At 37.7% G+C, this 14,093-nt stretch overlaps 1 protein-coding gene across 4 annotated transcripts in view; it reads right to left on the reverse strand.

The window, feature by feature from the left end:
• PRKCQ (protein kinase C theta) overlaps nucleotides 1-14,093 on the reverse strand; it is a 167,455-nt gene that overhangs the window by 128,022 nt on the left and 25,340 nt on the right. Inside the window, exon 1 of one of the 4 annotated variants that reach the window (XM_066280737.1) lies at nucleotides 12,842-12,895. The exons of the other annotated variants lie outside the window; for them this stretch is intronic. The gene's annotated coding sequence lies outside the window, so the exon portion shown is untranslated. Of the gene's footprint in view, nucleotides 1-12,841; nucleotides 12,896-14,093 lie in introns of those variants that run through there. 4 annotated transcript variants of the gene reach the window in all.

Genomic DNA, 14,093 nt, shown 5'->3' on the forward strand with positions numbered 1-14,093 from the left:
GCATGGATCTAACTGTGCCTAATTGCATTCTCACTAAGAATGAGGAGGCCAATATAAAGCCCAAGAAGGAACTGGGTGAATCTGAGAAAATTATTTCATCTTTGTGAGTTTCATCTTCTTTGCCTATAAAATGAGGGAGTCAGTTAATCTCTCCAGTCTATTTTAGTGCCAACACCCTATAGTGCCTGATGGCTTCCAGGCTGCTAGTTGTGCTCTGCACACCATTTTGCTGACACTAATACATTTACAGACAGAAAGCTACCATCCTGGAGAAATATCCTCGCATTCTGATATTATGGGAATAATAGATCAATGGTCTGTTTAATTATAACATTCACACAATGAGTCCTCATTGAGCATGGATTATCAGTATTTTATCCTTAAACACTTGCATTTTAGTGGAAGCAGTACAACATGAATACATCAGCACTGACAGAAGCCCTGGGGATGTGAATATGTAATTTCAGAGTTAACAGTTCTCACTCCAAGACAAGAGCAGAATTCAACATCTGAATTGGCAGGTGAACTTCACCACCCATCATGTGATGTTAGATTCTAGTTCATAGGTGCATAGGCTAGGAAGTCAGAAGATTGGCTTAATGTTAAATTTGATGGTAAAAGGCATTCTTCTGCTTTGTGCTTTAAATTTCTTATCTAAAACCAATGGAGGTAATAAAGGCTACCTCCGTCATAGCTTCATTAGGTATTCCTAGGAATATATATATTCCTAAATATATGCATTCATATTGTATTCATAGATATAACTATAGCTATAGATAGATATAGATATAGATAGATATAGGTATAGATATATAGATATAGATAGATATAGTCACTGAGAAAAGATATAATTCATAAGGTGTAAGGTATTTTAAAATCAAGTTCATATTCTTTTCATTATCTCTGTCAAATAAACTAAAGGTTTATTACTTTCTTTTTAATAAAATTTCTTTTTCTGCTTGGGTTCAGAAAGTCTCAAAGCTTGAGCGAAACCCCACTGCCAATGTGTTCTTTCCCTACCCAGAGTTCCTTCCGTGGGGCTCTAAAAAAAGTCAAGGGTTAGGAAGTCAACTCTTTCCCTCCCAGGGAGAGCAAAGCCCTTTAAATGCCTGGCAGGAAGGCAGCCAGCTCCTGCCACTGTCCTTTGAAGTTGTTCCTCAGCCCAGCAGTTCCCCTATTTCTGTGTGCTTAGTACTTGGTGTGTGTACATGCTGCTGTGTTTACTTAAAAAAGAAAAAGAAGAAAAAGTCACACAGGTGGAGCCCACACATCTGCAATATTGTCAGCGTGACACAGACTTCCGAACACTTTCTACTGAGCCCGCTCCGTTCTCTATCTCCAAATGAAGGAGAAAAACCGAAAGGGGAAGGGCGCCAGTGGAAAAAGGTGAGGGGGAAAAGTAAGCACTCGTCTGTCATGACTAAACATACCAAGTTCATTCCCAAAATAAGAGTTCATACATCATTTTAAAGCCAACAGCAACTTCTGTCACCCTTATCTATTAGAGAGAAACTAACCGCTATTTTGTGGTTACATCAGAAAAGCAAACACACACCTCCAGACACTTAAACACTGTAATCAATGATGAAATAAACTCACCCTTAACAGTGATCTTCTTTGACTTATGCTTTATGTAGACAGTTGTCAAGACTGGAAACCACAGAGTGTTATGGGAAGAGAAGTAATCTCTAATTCCCTTTCTACTCAGAGGGTTACACGTTTTTCAGATAGTTGCATGGAGCTTCAAAGGAGGTTATTATTTTCCCTAATGTAAGTATAGTATATATCATTTATCTTACTACAGTAAATCAGAAAACTCATTACTTCAGTCTACCCTCATTCGTGATTAATTTGGAATATGTTAAATCTCACAAGGAAGTGATAGGTTGAAATTTACTTTTGGGAAACAGATTTTGGTGAAGGTTTTGCTACATACTATACCAAGACTATTTTAAGTCTTAAGGGGATGTATTTGAATGTGTTAAGTTGCAGATATTTATAATGAAAATGCAAGTTGGAAATACAATGTTACTATTGACTGAGCACTTTATTGCTTTATACCCATCTTTAAAAAATAGCCCACAATAGCTTTACAAGGTAGAAACTGTCATCCCCACTTTACAGATGAGGAGACTGGGCTAAGAGGTTAAACATCTTATACATGAATTTACAGTTGAAATGAAAAAGATTCAGCATCTGAGGCCCTTTCCATTATACTGGCAGGAAGTTTCATTTTTAAAGGTGGGTACCCTTAGACAACCTATTTTTAACTATTTAAATTACTTTATATACATTGAATTAATCAAATATAATTAAAACAATGTAACTATTCTAAAATTTAACTAACTTTTCTTGTAAGAAGTCACAATATTTTGTATATTCTGGGACAAAGCAAAGACAGTAAAAATATCACTGCCATGTTAATTTTTATTTTATTGTTATGGAAAGATCCGAGGCACTTTTGTACTCCACCCCTCCCTGCAAGGGTTCTAGTCTGCTGTTTTTGTCTCCAAAGCAACTGTTTCCTAATTGCTATGCTATTCCGTTCTTTGGCAGGGCCATGTGAAACTATTACAGATGAGATCTTAGTAAGAAAAGGAAGGATAGAATATTTGTTTGTATAATATATGTTTTGCCTTTTCTTTATTTTTAGACAAACTTCCAATTCTGTAAGACCTACAAATTATTTTGCCTTTTGGGTTTAGTATAACACAAATAAAGCATTGCTTTATTTTCCAGTCAATAATGGGGTTGCCTCCCTGAAGTATGTAGCGCATCTTCCTAAAACATTCAGAGCCTATTTCTAAAGGAAGATGACACATTTACTATAGTATTTTCAGTGCCCAATAAACAATAAGTATTCACAAACTTTCACCAGTCTAATTAGTTTCATAAGAGATAATGAAATAAATAGACTAAACTTGACTTTATTTCCTACATGATAAACTTAAGGTCATTGCTTTCTCAGTTTAGATAGGCAAGATTCATGAACTAGAATGTAGGATTTTTAAAAACTTGACTTTTCTTCCCAAGCATACTCCCTACTATTCTCTTTCCTATTAAAGAAAAAAGAAATTCTCAAGGCAAACAATTTACATATTAAATTTCTATCTTGAGGAGAGCTCTAGAGAGAGAGGATTTGGGAAAATAGTGCTTTAAGAATCAGAGAGTGTGAGGTAAATTTTTTCGCAGAAATATTACCAATGGAAAAAACCAATCTGATCAAAATAACCGTCACAAAGTCAGTTTTGAGTTAAATTCCTGACACTATATCCATCTGGAAAGTTCATAGATGGTTTTATGTTTCCATTAAAATCAACATCACTCAAGGTTCTTCATCAGATTTGCCTCTTTAAGGAACCAAATTGTCAACTGTAGAATCAATTCGCCTATTTTAATAATGCATTGATCACAGAATGTATTGGTCACTGCAAAGCGTGAAACTATAATTAAGTCCAATCATTACTCTTATTTGTTTAGGCCAAAGGACAATTACAAATGAAGATAAATGAAAACCGGGACTTTGCTTGTGGTTTGCTTCATTCAGTCTGTCATCAGTATCTGAATTTATCAGATAACTGTTCAGCTGTTTCCCTTATCTAATCTACTAGAGATCTAATTGCATAGTGGATTATATCAACTCTGTTCCAGAGTGACAGGTCTGTTATTATTACATTTCCCTTATGTTATTAATCTATAGGGGAGGGAATATTGGGAATTATGAAACAGATGATCACTTTTATAATGCTGAGACCCTGGGAGTGGATTTCTGATTTACTAAATAAAAGGATTTTTTGTTCAATTAAACATGATAATTACTGTGTACTCAGTAATATGCAAATCAGGAATGAGGGTAATGAGAAAGGCATATTTCTTGCATCTGGTGTTCATGAAATTTAGGAAGAGAAGGAAACTGAATTAGTATCTATTCTGACATCATTTTTCATGGCCTCATTAAATCCTCACTGCAGCCTTTGAAGAATGGGTTACTCGTCCCATTTTACAGAGGAGGCAACTGAAGTCTAAGGTAAAAGTAGAGTAGTATTCAGCCCTAAAAGGAAAGAAAATCCTGACACATGCTATAACATGGTGAACCTTGAGGACATTATGCTGAGTGAAATAAGCCAGTCATAGAAGGACATATACTATATGATTATACTTATTGATGTACCTAGAATACTCAAAGTCATAGAGGCATTAAGTAGAATACATAGTTGTTACTGAAGGTTGGGGGAGAGGGAAAGGGAGTTATTGTTTATTGGGCACACAGTTTCTGCTTGGGAAGACAGAAAAGTCTGGAGATAGATGGTGGTGATCATAGAAAGATGATGTGAATGTATTTAAAACCACTAAACTCTTGACGTCAGAGTAATGGTGGGGTAGGAAGCGATACCGATAAATCTCCCCCAAAACTCAACAAGATCTTCAACCAGAAACAGAAAAACCTATCCTTGGTGCCTCCAGATGTTTCGCAATACACCCGAAGGTATGATTGAGTGAAAAATTGGCTAAATATATAACCAAACCCCGAAGAAAATAGGGAGTAAGAAATACTCCGCCTTCCTCACTAACCTAAACAGGGCGGCTTTCACTGGAAATTGAGAATATAGAAACTAAGGCGGGCAAAGGGGGTGAATAGATCCAGGCTGTGGCACAAACGGCCGAACCAGGCTGTGGCATGGAGATCCAAGCCGAGGAAAACTGTTCCTGTGACAACCCGGGCAATACAGCTAACACTCGCACCAAACCCAGACAAAGAAAGACAAGTGGGATAGCCATTTTACCTGATCTCCTGGTCAGCGAGTGCAGATAGTGGGCCAGAGATTCCTTCCAAATCCCCGGGAGGGCGCGCCCATGTTACCCCACAGAGAGGCAGAGTCAGAGGCCTTTGTGTGGGCCGAAAGCCTCCAGGCTGCCCCAGCGCCCTGGGGGAGCCACACACGGGGAGGGAGAGAGAACTAATTCCAACGCTGGAACTTTTCTGTGTGGGCGGGGGTTTCACTCAGAGGGTGAGGCCGCTGGTCTGATATCCTGGTCTGCGCGTGCAGATACTGAGCGAGAGATTCCTCCGAGTGCCTCGGCAGTGCCTTCCCATGTTATCCCACAGAGGGGCAGAGTCAGGGGCCTTTGTGTGGGCCAAAAAGCGGAATCTCGGGCCACCTCAGCGCCCTGAGGGAGCCGCACACGGGAAGGGAGCGAGAACTAATTCCAACGCTGGAACTTGTCCGTGTGGGAGGGGTTTCACTCAGAGGGAGAGGCGGCTGGCCTAATATCCTGGTCGGCGCGCATGAAGAGTGGGCAAGAGACTCCTCCCAGCACCTCAAGAGTGGGAGCCCGTGTTATCCCACAGAGGGGCAGAGTCAGGGGCCTTTGTGTGGGGCGAAAGCGGAATCTCAGGCTGCCCCAGCGCCTTGAAAAAGCCGCACACGGGGACGGAGCGAGAGCCAACTCCAACACTGGAACTTTTCAGTGCGGGCGGGGGGTTTCACTCAGAGAGCGAGACTTCCGGTCTGACATCCTGGTCTGCGCACGCAGATAGTGAGCGAGAGTTTACTCCAAGCGCCCCGGGAGTGGGTGCCCGCCTGTGTTACCGGACAGAGTGGCAGAGCCAGAGGTCTTTGAGTGGGCAGAAGCCCTGCCTGATTATGCTAGCATCTCTGACTGACTGAGCCTTACCCAGAGGCCTGCGCTGAGTGGGAATAGAGTGGGGAGTTGCCAGCTCTTTGAGCCTCTAACTATCCAGGCAGAGGCAGCAGCAACCCAATAGCTGGATTATCAGGCTACTAATTGATAGAAAGACTAGGAGAGAGGCTCCAGGAACACGGATTCTCTCACTGTCGGAGCCTATAAATGCTAATGAGCCTCTACTGCCAACGAGACTGAAGCACAATACATGACATCGCCATACAGACTTATCAACTGCAAACCTCTACCTGAGCGTGCCAAAGGGGCAGAACCCGGGGTACAGAGTCACCGACCAGGAAGAGGGAGAGAAAAGAAAAGCAAGAAGATAACCTATCAAAATCAAGAATAATCCGCAGACTTTATAACCTATCCCATTTTATTATATTTATTGGTTTGTTTCTCTTATCTTCATCCTTGATTTTTTTTTTCCTCCTCCAATTTGGTCGTTTAACTCTCTACCCGTCTTACTCTCTCCTCTCCTTGAACTACACTACCCATAAGTGTTACATCTCCCATTATCTTTTCTTTCCTCTTCCTTTCTCTCTATGAGGGTTGCACTCCAAAACCCTTAACTCTCTCTCTCACTCTCTCCCCTCTTTTTTCTTTTTTCTTCTTTTAGTGGTTCACTCTTTTCTTTCTCTCTCTCTTTCTTTTCTCCCTCTATATTAGTTTCTTCCTTTCTCCTTTACGTCTCCTCTCATTCAAACCTCAATAACGAACAAATTATCTTATCTGGGACTCAAACTTAAGTTTGTGGCATTTTGGGGGGTTTTTACTTCACTTTTTTTTAACTCACTAGCAGTGCTCCCATCCCTGGCTCTCCATTTTATCAAGCTCTTGTTCCACTAAATACAATAGTAATTTTTTATTTTGTCTCCCCATTTTCCTGTTTCCCTCTTATTCATCTCATCATAACTCTAAGTCAACCAACACCTAAACGCAAACCATTTTATTCTTGATCCAAATTTTTTCATGATTTGCTTTTTGTGGGTCCATACCCCCTTTTTTATTTTTTATTATTTTTTTATTTTTATTTATTTATTTTTTCTTGCCCCTTTATTACTTTTTCCCAATTCAGGCCCTCCATTACAGGCATTGTTTGTTCTATTAAATACAATATAATTCACAGTTCACCACAAGATTTTCTCAAGAAAGAGGGGAAAGGAGAGGAGAGGAAAAAAGGAGGGGGGAATAATTTCCTTTTTAAAAAAATTTAATTTAACTTAATTTTTCTTTATTTCATTATTAATTTAAAAAAATACAACTTTTTTCAATTTTTTATTTTTTAACTTTTTATTCTTTATTAAATCTCATTAATACTATCAACAAAACCACCCTCAGATGCCATTAAAAAAGAGAAAATCGAATATCATGGATACAGAAGAAAGAGAGGTAACACAGATAGATGAGAAAAAAATCTATGGAGAAAAAATTTAATATATTAGAAACCTTGGAGCTAAATGACAGAGAATTCAAGATAGAAATCCTAAAAATACTCAGAGATATACAAGAAAACACAAAGAGGCAATTTCGGGAGCTCAGAAAACAACTCAATGAACACAGAGAATATATGTCCAAGAAAATTGAAACTATAAAAACAAATCAAACAGAGATGAAAAACTCAATTCACAAACTGAAAAATGTGGTAACAAGCTTAGCTAATAGAACAGGCCAGATAGAAGAGAGGATTAGTGAAATAGAAGACAAGCAACTTGAGGCACAACAGAGAGAAGAAGAAAGAGACTCAAAAATTAAAAAAAATGAGATAGCCCTACAAGAATTATCTGACTCCATCAGAAAGAATAACATAAGAATAATAGGTATATCAGAGGGAGAAGAGAGAGAAAATGGAATGGAGAACATACTCAAACAAATAATAGATGAGAATTTCCCAAGCCTGTGGAAAGAACTAAAGCCTCAAATTCATGAAGCAAACAGAACTCCGAGTGTTCTTAATCCCAACAACCTACTCCAAGGCACATCATAATGAAATTGGCACAAACCAATGGCAAAGAAAAAATTCTCAAGGCAGCCAGGGGAAAGAAGAATACAACATATAAAGGAAGGCCCATTAGATGATCATCAGATTTCTCAGCAGAAACTCTACAAGCTAGAAGAGAGTGGACCCCAATATTTAAAGCCCTGAAAGAGAGGAACTTTCAGCCACGAATAGTATACCCATCAAAGCTATCCTTCAAATATGAAGGAGAAATAAAAACATTCACAGATACAGAAAAGATGAGGGAATTTATCATCAGAAAACCCCCACTCCAGGAATTACTAAAGGGGGTTCTCCAATCAGATACAAAGAACAAAAAAAAAAAACAGAGCCACAAGTAAAAGCTCCAAGAAGAACACAATAAAACCAAATTTAAACTGTGACAACAACAAAAAGAAAGGGGGGAGAGGATGGAGATTAACAGTAGCAAAGGACGATAAAGTGCCAAAGTACTCACAAAATAGTGCGCTACAATGAACAGGGTAGGAACCCTTTTCATTATTTAAAGGTAACCACCATTGAAAAAACCACCACAGAAGCACATGAGATAAAAAAGATAGCAACAGAGGAAACATGTATGGAATACAACCAAATAAAAACAAGAGATAGAAAAACGAAAGAGAAGGATCAAACAAGACACAAAACTAACAGAAAGCAATCTATAAAATGGCAATAGGGAACTCACAAGTATCAATAATTACACTAAATGTAAATGGATTAAACTCACCAATAAAAAGACACAGAATAGCAGAATGGATTAAAAAGGAAAATCCAACTGTATGCTGCCTACAGGAAACTCATCTAAGTAACAAGGATAAAAACAAATTCAAAGTGAAAGGCTGGAAAACAATACTCCAAGCAAATAACATCCCAAAAAAAGCAGGCGTAGCAATACTCATATCGGATAATGCTGACTACAAGACAGGAAAAGTACTCAGAGACAAAAATGGCCATTTCATAATGGCTAAGGGGACACTGAATCAAGAAGACATAACAATTCTTAATATATATGCACCAAACCAAGGAGCACCAAAATATATAAGACAGCTACTTATTGATCTTAAAACAAAAACTGACAAAAATACAATCATACTTGGAGACCTCAATACACCGCTGACGGCTCTAGATGGGTCATCCAAACAGAGAATCAAAAAAGATATAGTGGTCTTAAACAAAACACTAGAGCACCTGGATATGATAGACATCTACAGGACATTTCATCCCAAAGTGACTGAGTATACATTTTTCTCCAGTGTACATGGATCATTCTCAAGAATTGACCATATGTTGGGCCACAAAAACAACATTAGCAAATTCAGAAAAACTGAAGTTGTACCAAGCATATTTTCTGATCATAAAGCCTTGAAACTAGAATTCAACTGCAAAAAAGAGGAAAAAAAATCCCACAAAAATGTGGAAACTAAACAACATACTTTTAAAAAATGAATGGGTCAAAGAAGAAATAAGTGCAGAGACCAAAAGATATATACAGACTAATGAAAATGACAATACGACATAGCAGAATCTATGGGATGCAGCAAAAGCAGTGATAAGAGGGAAGTTCATATCACTTCAGGCATATATGAACAAAAAGAGAGAAAGCCCAAGTGAACCACTTAACTTCCCACCTTAAGGAACTAGAAAAAGAAGAACAAAGACAACCCACAACCAGCCGAAGAAAGGAGATAATAAAAATCAGAGCAGAAATAAATGAAATAGAGAACAGTAATACTATAGAAAAAATTAATAGAGCAAAGAGCTGGTTCTTTGAAAAGATCAACAAAATTGACAAACCCTTGGCAAGACTTACCAAGGAAAAAAGTGAAAGAACTCATATAAACAAAATCTAAAATGAAAGAGGAGAAATCACCACGGACACTGTAGATATACAAAAAATTATTGTAGAATACTATGAAAAACTTTATGCCACTAAATTCAAAAACCTAGAAGAAATGGATAAATTCCTAGAACAATACAACCTTCCTAGACTGAGTCAAGAAGAAGCAGAAAGCCTAAACAGACCTATTAGTAGAGAAGAAATAGAAAAAACCATTAAAAACCTCCCCCAAAATAAAAGTCCAAGCCCTGACGGGTATACCAGCGAATTTTATCAAACCTTCAAAGAAGACTTGGTTCCTATTCTACTGAAAGTCTTCAAAAAAATTCAAGAAGAAGCAATACTTCCAAACACATTTTATGAGGCCAACATAACCCTCATACCAAAACCAGGCAAGGATGGCACAAAAAAAGAAAACTACAGACCAATATCTCTAATGAATACAGATGCTAAAATACTAAACAAAATACTAGCAAATCGAATACAACAACATATTAAAAAAATAATACATCATGATCAAGTGGGATTCATCCCAGAATCTCAAGGATGGTTCAACATACTTAAAACGGTTAACGTAATACACCATATCAACAAAACAAAGAACAAAAACCACATGATCTTATCAATAGACGCAGAAAAGGCTTTTGATAAAATACAACACAATTTTATGTTTAAGACTCTCAACAAAATGGGTATAGAAGGAAAATATCTCAACATGATAAAGGCCATATATGATAAACCATCAGCTAACATCATATTAAATGGCACTAAACTGAAGGCTTTCCCCCTTAAATCAGGAACAAGACAGGGTTGTCCACTCTCTCCACTCTTATTTAATGTGGTACTAGAGGTTCTAGCCAGAGCAATCAGACAAGACAAAGAAATAAAAGGCATCCATATCGGAAAAGAAGAAGTAAAGGTATCACTTTTTGCAGATGATATGATCCTATACATCGAAAACCCCAAAGAATCCACAAAAAGACTACTAGAAACAATAAGCCAATACAGTAAGGTCGCAGGATACAAAATTAACATACAGAAGTCAATAGCCATTCTATATGCCAAGAATGAAACTACTGAGAATGAACTCAAAAGAATAATCCCCTTCACAATTGCAACAACAACAAAAAATACTTAGGAATAAACATAACAAAGAATGTAAAGGACTTATATAATGAAAATTATAAACCATTGTTAAGAGAAATAAAAAAAATATAATGAGATGGAAGAATATTCCTTGTTCTTGGTTAGGAAGAATAAATTTAATCAAGATGGCCATATTACCCAAAGCAATATACAAATTTAATGCAATTCCCATCAAAATTCCAATGACATTTTTTAAAGAAATAGAGCAAAAAATCATCAGATTTATATGGAATTATAAAAAACCCCGAATAGCCAAAGCAATCCTAAAGAAAAAGAATGAAGCTGGAGGCATTACAATACCTGACTTCAAACTATATTATAGGGCCACGACAATCAAAACAGAATGGTATTGGCAGAAAAGTAGACACTCAGACCAATGGAACAGAATATAAAGTCCAGAACTAAAACCACATATATATAGTCAAATAATTTTTGATAAAGGGGCCAACAACACACAATGGAGAAGAGAAAGCCTCTTCAATAAATGGTGTGGGGAAAACTGGAAAGCCACATGCAAAAGAATGAAATTGGACTACAGTTTGTCCCCCTGTACTAAAATTAACTCAAAATGGATTAAAGATCTTAACATAAGACCTGAAACAATAAAGTACATAGAAGAAGACATAGGTACTAAACTCATGGACCTGGGTTTTAAAGAGCATTTTATGAATTTGACTCCAAAGGCAAGAGAAGTGAAGGCAAAAATTAATGAATGGGACTACATCAGACTAAGAAGTTTTTGCTCAGCAAGAGAAACTGATAACAAAATAAACAGACAGCCAACTAAATGGGAAATGATATTTTCAAACCACAGCTCAGATAAGGGCCTAATATCCAAAATATACAAAGAACTCATAAAACTCAACAACAGACAAACAAACAATCCAATAAAAAAATGGGAAGAGGACATGAACAGACACTTCTCCCAGGAGGAAGTACAAATGGCCAACAGATATATGAAAAGATGCTCATCTTCTTTAGTTATTAGAGAAATGCAAATCAAAACTGCAATGAGAAACCACCTCACACCTGTTAGATTAGCTATTATTAACGAGACAGGTAATAGCAAATGTTGGAGAGGCTGTGGAGAAAAAGGAACCCTCATACACTATTGGTGGGAATGTAAAGTAGTACAACCATTATGGAAGAAAGTATGGTGCTTCCTCAAAAAACTGAAAATAGAACTACCTTATGACCCAGCAATCCCTCTACTGGGTATATACCCCTAAAACTCAGAAACATTGATATGTAAAGACACATGCAGCCCCATGTTCATTGCAGCATTGTTCACAGTGGCCAGTACATGGAAACAACCAAAAAGCCCATCAATAGATGACTGGATAAAGAAGATGTGGCACATATACACTATGGAATACTACTGAGCCATAAGAAATGATGACAACAGATCATTTACAGCAAAATGGTGGGATCTTGATAACATTATACGAAGTGAAATAAGTAAATCAGAAAAAAACAGGAACTGCATTATTCCATACGTAGGTGGGACATAAAAGTGAAACCAAGAGACATTGATAAGAGTGTGTTGGTTATGGGGGGAGGGGGGAAAGGGAGAGGGAAAGGGGGAGAGTGAGGGGCACAAAGAAAACTAGATAGAAGATGACAGAGGACAATCTGACTTTGGGTGATGGGTATGCAACATAATTGAAAGACAAGATAACCTGGACTTTGTTGATCTTTGAATATATGTATCCTGATTTATTGATGTTGCCCCATTAAAAAAATAAAATTATTAAAAAAAATAAAAATAAAAAACCCCCACTAAACTGTGCACTTAAAAATGGTTTAGATGGTAAATTTTATGTTATATATATTTTACCAGATAGGTGAGTTTTTTCCGTAGAAATACTCTAATCAGCTCTACCAGAATCTATCTCTGGGGCTCTGATTTTTGTAATTTTCATGGCTAATCAGCACTTTTTTGATCAAAGGACTCACAGCTAGTAAGTGGAGTGAGGAATAGAGCTCAGAGACATCTAATATCAAATAACAGGCATTACTCTTATGCTGTTGTACAAGTCCTGATGTTTATTATTTTTGTTACCTGCTGTTTGTTGTTATGTATTGATTAATAGTAAACCCATTAAAACAAAAGGGCGGTCCAAATGGGGTGGCAGTGTGAGCAAGGGAGGGGAGGAAAGGACCACCTCACTCACTTTCCATCCAGGCATGGGGTAGAAGTGCTTCTTCAGATAAAGCAAGATGGGCTGTTGAGAGGAAATACAAGGCTTAATGCAAAGAATCTAAGAAAAGCATAGAGAAACCAGAGGTAGTAGCTCTGAGAAGACATTATACTCAATTCTTACCACATTCAGCTCAGGTACATTTTAAAAATCATACTGATCCATCCATTTATTTATCCATTTATTCATTCATTCACTCACATTTACTGTGTGCCAGCTACATGCAAAGCTTACTTATAGGCATATATATGCAGCCATTCGTTATTGCTCCTGTCTTCCAAAGGCCTAAATTCTATTTGGGGTGATCAAATATCTCTGAATAATTAAGAAGCAACACACAAAACTAGGACTAATGAGTAATAGACAATAGGTTATATATAAGTGTACTGGGTCCTAAAGATAGGAAGAATCCAAGTGGCTTAGTATGGTTTCTGATTGTATCAGGTAGAATGCAGAACTTGGTTGGACATCCTCCAGTGAGAGTCATCCGAATTCCTGCAGGTAGGGCTTCTGTAGATGAGAGGAAATAGAGGGGATTCTGGAAGGGCAGAATTTCCAGTATGAGCCAATGTCAAAGACTGGACTGGCCTGACCAGGCAGTAGTGCAGTGGATAGAGCGTTGGACTGGGACATGGAAGACCCATGTTCGAAACCCCAAGGTCACTGGCTTGAGCATAGGCTCATTCAACTTGAGCATGGGGTCACTGTCTTGAGCGTGGGATCATAGACATCACCCCATGGTCACTGGCTTGAGACCAAAGGTCATTGGCTTAAAGCCCAAGGTTGCTGGCTTGAGCCCAAGGTCACTGGCTTGAGCAAGGGGTCACTTGTTCTGCTGTAGCTCCCCAGTCAAGGCACATATGAGAAAACAATCAATGAACAAACAATCAACAAACAACTAAGATGTTGCAATGAAGAATTAATGCTTTTCATCACTCTCCCTTCCTGTCTGTGTGTCCCTATCTGTCCCTCTCTCTGACTTACTCTGTCTCTGTCAAAAAAAAAAAAAAAAAAAAAAAGACTGGATTGAAGCAGGAAGTGTGAGCAAGAGATTGAAATAAATAATTCAGATATAGTTACCTAATTTTTTAAAAATGATAACTGGAGTGACAACAAAGAATCTGAAAATCTCTAGATCAGAATAAATCTTGTTATAACTACCGTGTTTCCCCCAAAATAAGACAATGTCTTATATTAATTTTTGTTTCTAAAGATGTTCTCCATC

Source organism: Saccopteryx bilineata, chromosome 5 (assembly GCF_036850765.1).
Source record: "Saccopteryx bilineata isolate mSacBil1 chromosome 5, mSacBil1_pri_phased_curated, whole genome shotgun sequence".
Classification (NCBI taxonomy): domain Eukaryota; kingdom Metazoa; phylum Chordata; class Mammalia; order Chiroptera; family Emballonuridae; genus Saccopteryx; species Saccopteryx bilineata.